Below are 7,386 nucleotides of genomic sequence, written 5' to 3'. Positions count from 1 at the left end.
ATACATCAAGATGGCACACAGCACACTCGGCAGCCTACGTTCTCTTTAACGTTCACCACCACATGCACACACTGTGTCTTGGAAGTTGTCTCTCTGTATGTGACAGATACTGAATGGATGGAGCCTTCCCCAGGAACACAGGGATTCCTACTCCCAGGACGTTTGGCCTTTCTGATGTTGGCTGTCATGAGCAGTCTGTCGGTGATGGCAACTGGGGGGCCTGAGAGTCTCAAGACTTCTCCCACTCACCAGCTGCCTGTCATCTCTCTCCCTCCAGCATCAGCCCATAGAATGGGAGCCCCTCTGGGACAGGAATCCTCCTCTCTCTGTAGCCAGAGAGCCACCCCAGGGTCTGATGCACAGCAAATGCTTAGTTTTGTGCTGAAGGGATGGGCAAGAGGCGGGAGACACAGATGCGGGCAGAGGTTGCCCTGTGACCTGTGTCCTTGCCCATGGGCCCTTCCAGTCCTGAGGGCTCACTGGAGGATGGGACAAGAGGGACATACCTGAGTCTTAAGCAGAGAGTTCAGGAGGGCCAAAGTGGCAATTCCCCCATGGTAGAGAGGGCACCCAGGTCTGGTTTTATTCAAGTGAAGTGGCATTCTCTGGGGTCCCAAGGGCCCTTGGATTTTTGAAATAAAATCTTCATGATTTGTTGCCTTTAGACCGGTACTCTTCAAACTGTAAATCTGTACAGGCGTCAGCCAGGGATCTTGTCAAGATGCAGATTCTCATCAGTCTGGGCTGGGGAGTGACATTCTGTGTTTCTAGCAAGCTCCCAGGCACTGCTGCTACTGCTTCAGGTCCACGGCTCCCACTCTGAGTAGTGACATTTGAGTAGTAGAAACACAGATAATACAAGATTTTTTCTGTGATTGGAGTAGCTTTCCTCAGACTCCCAACTTGATTTTCTGCCTACAGTGGCTTGGGGAAGGGAAAGGAAGATGCTAAACGTCAGAAGATGAGTAGATGGGGTGATCAACAAACACACCACCTCTTTTTATTTCTGTCGTCCAGGCTGGAGTGCAATGGCGCGATCTCGGCTCACTGCACCCTCTGACTCCCAGGTTCCAGTGATTATCCTGCCTCAGCCTCCCGAGTAGCTGGGATTACAAGCACCCATCACCACGCCCAGCTATTTTTGTATTTTTTAGTAGAGATGAGGTTTCACCATGTTGGTCAGGCTGGTCACATATCAACTCTTTCAAGTTCACCAGGTTTCAGCAAAAAGACTCTTTATATTCGCCACACCTGTGAAGTTCATTCTCAGCATTAAACGGGTTAAACAGAAGCCAGAGACAGCGAGAGACAGCCCCCTTTCCATGGCATTTCTAACAAGCTGAACCGGATCCAAACCTTGTTTAATGAGCACGTATTTTATACAAATAAGCTCACAGGCGTGTCCTCATCTCTAATTAAATCAGAAAGGAAGCGTTTGTTCTAATTGGACTGCATAGCTCAATAATTAATTGTGAGATTGTTTAGAATTGCAATCTTGTGACCCGTTCACCAAAAGAAAAAAAGAAAAAAACAAAACCCACTTTAGAAGGCTCACTCTGTATAATTTTTTCTGCACTTTTTCTTTCTTTTTAATTCCTGGACAAGTTGAACCGATGATTTGCAAACAAAAGAGAAAACTTCTAAGGGCAGCTTGCTGTGGGGTTTTACGAAAGCCCTGGCAAAGGCGAAGATAACAACTCAATTTAGCATGATATTCTAATGTGCCCTTGAGAAAGTGCCCTCATAATTAAGGATTTGCACAATTTCTATTGGGATGGGGGAGGAATCGTGTGCCACATTATTTATCAATATCAAAAGAGTCACTTTGGAATTCAGCAGTCTGGAGTGCCTGCAAACAACAGATATTCTCACCCAATGCTAATCTCAAGCCACATTTAGCCAAAATGCAAGAGGTTTTTACCGGCACATGTGGTGCCCTTGGGTGGCATTGATTACCATCGGGTTTCTAAAGGATTATTTGACAGGGCTTAGCACAATCAGCTCATGAGCTGCCCTCCTCTGCTCCGCCTCTCCCTTTTGCATCTTGTTGGTACAGCTTCCTGAGAAACGCTGGTTGTCTGCCTGCCGCCAGCTCAGTTCATGTAACTGCAGAGGGAACAATCTGGCCCTTTGCTCCACAAAAAAAAAAAAAAAAAAAAAGAAGAAGAAGAAGAAGAAGGAGAAAAGAAAGAAAGAAAAAAGAGACTGTAATTGTGTCATTCCTGACTGCACGCCCTGATCCCCTGGAAACCAGGGGCAGGTGTGTTTCAGAGGGTTGGGCAGGCTGGGACCAAGGTGATCTCTCACTCCCAGTCCATTGGTGCAGCTCTGCTCCTTAGCTGTGCTTTGGTTGCTAATACTCTGCCAGGGGCAAAAGGAAACCCAGATCACTGCCAAGAACTAGCTTGAGCTTGTGGTGCTGACACTTGGAAAAGTCTTGCTTTGACTTGCATATGGAAGGAGCACACTTCAAGCTGAGTGTCAGTGATGGGCAAAAGGAGAAGTGCTTGCAGTGGCTTTCCCACGAAATGCCCGCTTCATGTTAATAGCACTTTAAGAGAGCATGTTCATGAGCAAGTCAGATTTCTGCTGGGTGCTTTGCCATCTCATCGCCTTTACTTTCACCACCATGAGCAACGCTTCCACAGCTGCTCACTCTCCAATGCAAAACCTGGCTGTCTCCAAGTGGTACGGATGGAAAATGATGATGACTTTGCCAGAAGCGTATAACTTGAAGCAACCCAAAGCAGGCTGTCGTGATTGAGAATGGAGAATGGATCTAAAACCAGGAGAATCGTTTTCCTTTGGGAATACATTTTAATAAAGATGAGGACAGACACACCAGCTGATCAATGTGCCCAACAGACACGGCATCAGCCATCTCTGAAGCAGCCTCCACATTGCCAGCAGTAACCTTGCATGAGGATGATAAATGGGAACCCAAAGACAAAATTCCTTCCCTCTAAGAGGGAGTGATAAGGAGCAAAACTAACAACTTGGAAACTCTGAGTAGACTGTAAGTGACCTTCTTCTTAGATTGTGAGGTCTCTCAGGGCTGCCTCTGGTCTCTGTGTTTCCAGTATCCAGCATGGAATTCCATCCTAGGGGCTCAGTAAATATTTCTAGAATGAATGGACAGATATAAGACAGACTGTAATTAACGCGAAGCAAAGATAACCACTGCTATAGCAGTTAAGAAGGGGATGGATAGGCTAGTGTGGGACTGAATGAGGAAGGATCCTGGAGAAAGAAGCCTCATTTAAGAGAGTGATCCTCTCATGAGGTCAAGAGATCAAGACAATCCTGGCCAACATGGTGAAACCCCATCTCTACTAAAAATACAAAAATTAGCTGGGCATGGTAGCACGAACCTGTAATCACAGCTACTTGGGAGGCTGAGGCAGGAGAATTGCTTGAACCTGGGAGTTGGAGGTTGCAGTGAACTGAGATTGAGCCACTGCACTCCAGCCTGGTGGCAGAGTGAGACTCCTTCTAAAAAAAAAAAAAAAAGAGAGAGAGTGGTCCTGGATATCCCGTGGCCCATACATCCCCTGATTCCTATTCCAGGCCTTTCCCTGACTCTTCTGAGCTTCCTGAGACCATAGACGGTCTCAGGCTTCATTCACTCACTGACAAGAAAATTTGATTTACACACTTCTAAACCCGCTGCCCACATTGGGTAACAATCTTAGCATCTCGTGTTTAATACATGCAAAACCTAAAAGACCATAAAAACAAAAAGAGATGCGAATCTGTGTTTTGTTTGCTGCACCAAAGAATTTTATCTATCAAAACTTTCTAATCTTATATTTTACACATATGCAATATAATGCATACATCAGAATGTTTAAAATACTTTCAAATGTAATTGTTTAAATAAGATATAGTTAAAATACATGTTGTATCAATCAGGATAGGTTAGGCTATGAGTGGTAACAAATGGTCTCTGAAATCTGGATGGCTTAACATGCACAAGTTTGTTTCTCACTCTGCTGGATCTTCAGAGGTATGGCAGGGAGAGGAGTTTTGCTTTATAGAAATCAGGCCCTACGATGTCAAGCATCTCCAGACCCCACAGGAAGAGAAGAGACAGCTATTAAGGGTCACACACCAACTCTTCCATGCCTTAGCCCTGAAATGACATATGCCATTTCCACTTGCAGCCCATCGGTCAGAGCTAGTCACATGATCTGCTTAACCACAGGGGGCTGGGCATGGGGGACAGTTGATGGAGTGTGTGTTGAGCTCCATCACCTCTGCTGTGCACATTTGTTCATTCCCTCCTGGAACCACTCTCTATCATGACATTTCAGAACCACCAAAGGGGTGGATTCTTTGCTCTAATGAAGAGTCATCCCCAAAGAAAAGATGTTTCCCTTCCCCTGGAGTCTTGAGAGACATGGCGTGGTGGGTAAAGGTTATGGAATAAAAACCAAATACTTGGTATGGAATTGCCACTGGCATCCCTGCTACCCTAGCAGATGGGAATTCCAAAAACAAAATAAAGAGGAAAATGCTGTCACCACTGGGTTTAAAACTTACCAGGAAAGTCATCAACTCTTACCAGTCAAACCCCGACTACTGGCTAAGAGGTCTCTTTGATCTTCTAGGCCTCCATGTACCTCTCAGTTGGGTAATACAGGTTTGGGAGGCTTTTTTGTTGTTGTTGTTATTTTTTGGGACGGAATCTTGCTGTGTTGCCCAGGCTGGAGTGCAATGGCACGATCTCGACTCACTGCAACTTCTGCCTCCCAGATTCGAGCAATTCTCCTGCCTCAGCCTCTTGAATAGCTGGGACTACAGGCACGTGCCATCATGCCCAGCTAATTTTTTGTATTTTGAGGAGAGACAGGGTTTCTCCATGTTAGCCAGGATGGTCTCGATCTCCTGACCTCGTGATCTGCCTGTCTTGGCCTCCCAAAGTGCTGGGATTACGAGCATAAGCCACCGCACCCAGCCATTCCCTAACAGGTTTGACCACAGGTCAGAGTCTACAGAGGACAGGCAGGCTCAGGAGCCAGCAGGGAGCTGCTGAGGCTAGAGAAGCTGTTGGTCCAATCTTCACATCAGGAGAGCTCTGATTTTGTCTGTGTTGTCATTTCTAGCTAGGGATAGCATACAATTCCAGAAATAGACCAAGTAGATTGAACATTTAAAACATATCATAAGGTGTTTTTAAAGACCCATTTCTAGGCGTTTCTTCATTTTTTAAAATACTGGAAACCTTAAAAAATGGGAAGTTTGAAACCTCAAAACTCTCTGGACCTCTGCGATACCTAATCAGGGATAGATAATCCAGTGAGTTGGTTGGCAAAATCCATTGCAAATACGTGTGGCATCGGCCACCTGGAGATGAGCTGCTCTAATTCAATACCGCTGCACACTCATGAACAAACCACCTCAGCAGGGGGATCAACCACAACAGAGAAAGGCAGGGAGACTTAACCACGGTGCAGACCTTCAAATACAGGTTTCCACCCGGATGGCTTGTACTCAGCCTGCAGCACCTCCAGGGGTGGTGGGGAGATGGCAGCGAGGAACGGGGGCTCTGGCTGCCAAAACTTTGCAGTACAATTTAGAGAAGTTTGTCGGATTTGGGGGATTGAGAAAATACAGGATTCAGCCAGTGTGAAGACTCTATTGCCTTTCATTGCTAGAAGGGTGGTCCCTGGGGGTGGAGGTCTGGCCCAAGGCCCACTCAAATCCCATCACCTGAACAAATATCTCCGTCACGTCGACGTCACTGGAGAAAACAGCTGAGGTTCAGCTAAAGCATCTGCTAATGAATCGTTTACATGGTGTCAGCTCTCCCGCTGGGGGAGTCCATCCTGTACTCTGACACTATTTTTCTTAAATGAAAAAAGAAAACTGAGAGTGGTATTTAGGTTAACTGACTAAGTCAGCACAGTTGGCTCAGTCAGCTTAAAGAGACCTCAGTGATCACCAGCTCCAAACAATCTCAAAGCCAGCCTCTGCATCCTCCTCCTCTGAAGGACAGATGCAAACCAAAGGCTAAGTCCTCTGGGTACCAAAACCACTGCTGCCCTTGATGGGGAGATGCAAAGATGAGCTGTCTCCAAAGGTTCCCAACTAGGTGACAAGCAGGGGAAGACTCTGCCTGGCCTTCGGGTAGAGCCGGGGAGGCTTAATGGGAAACTGGGTGTTCTCTGTGCCTCCATCCCAGGGATGCCTGGGAACTTAGGGAGGTGTAGGAGCCCAGGCTGCAGGCATGTGGCATAAGTGTAGACATGCTGAACCTGGGCCAACTTCAGCAAAGGCTAAAGTGAAACTGGGTTGTGCGGGCAATTGCTTTGCTTTCTTCTGCCAGTGGTAACTTGTGTTTTAAACTGCATTTTGCATTAACATATGGAAAATGGGTTGAGTTTCTTGTACAAGGTAGCGGACAGGGCCAGTTTCAGGCTATTTTCTAAGCTAAGAAAACACTTACTTGAGCTTTCTAAAAGGTATTTTTACCCCAACTTTTAAAGGTGTGTCAATTAAAAGCATTTAATAAGTGCCTGATTGGGCATAGCTGTAGATACATTATGTAACAGAGGGTTCACAGGCACAGATTTATGAAGCTTTATTATCTGGCATCAATGAAGCCAATATGGTGTATATTTTGCAAATCTGAGAAAGTTCAAGGAAGTCTTAGATGGTAAATTTATGATAGACGATGTCTCTCACCTTAGAAGAATTCTTTCATAGTTATATACTCAGTCATCTCCTTTATAGGCACTGTACTCTCTAATTCTTTCCTTTCTTACAGCTTAACAATTCCTTATACTTCCAGAAAATTCTCCAAGAAATGTTGAGGCTGTGCTTCTATATTTAGAAGCACTGAAAAACCCTACTTTTGGAAACTTGGGGATTTGTTTGTGTTTGGGAAATAATGTGCATCTGAACAACTCCTGTAGTTGTGTTTCTCTGGGTTACATCACCCCTAGAATAACTAATTTGAAATATACAAAGTAAAGAAAGCAATGCCAGGTTGAAGTTTATCCAAGCAAATGATGAGGTTAATACAGGGTCAGACTCTTCTGCAAATCCCTCAGCTTCCGTGACATCATCCTCCAGGATATGGACAAACCATGTGACCTGTTACTTATCGCTGACCAGCAAATGGACTCTTGCCAGTAGATTCTTCAAAACCTTCTTTCTCTTGCAGCATTGTTCCATTCCAATGAATTTATACAGATTATGTCTATTAGAACAAAGAGTTGGAGCCATTCATTAAAAACCACGAGACTCAGAATAATGATGCTAACTCATCTGCTTGAGTTGGGATTCTCTGTAGCAGTGAACATAGAAGAAGATCAGAAAGAACAGATTTCTATTTTTCAAAGACACATGGATATACATCTCTGGGTCTGTGCAGTTTACTTA

This window comes from Piliocolobus tephrosceles, chromosome 14 (genome assembly GCF_002776525.5).
Source record: "Piliocolobus tephrosceles isolate RC106 chromosome 14, ASM277652v3, whole genome shotgun sequence".
In the NCBI taxonomy this organism is placed as follows: Eukaryota; Metazoa; Chordata; class Mammalia; order Primates; family Cercopithecidae; genus Piliocolobus; species Piliocolobus tephrosceles.
Note: the sequence above shows the minus strand (reverse complement) of the source record.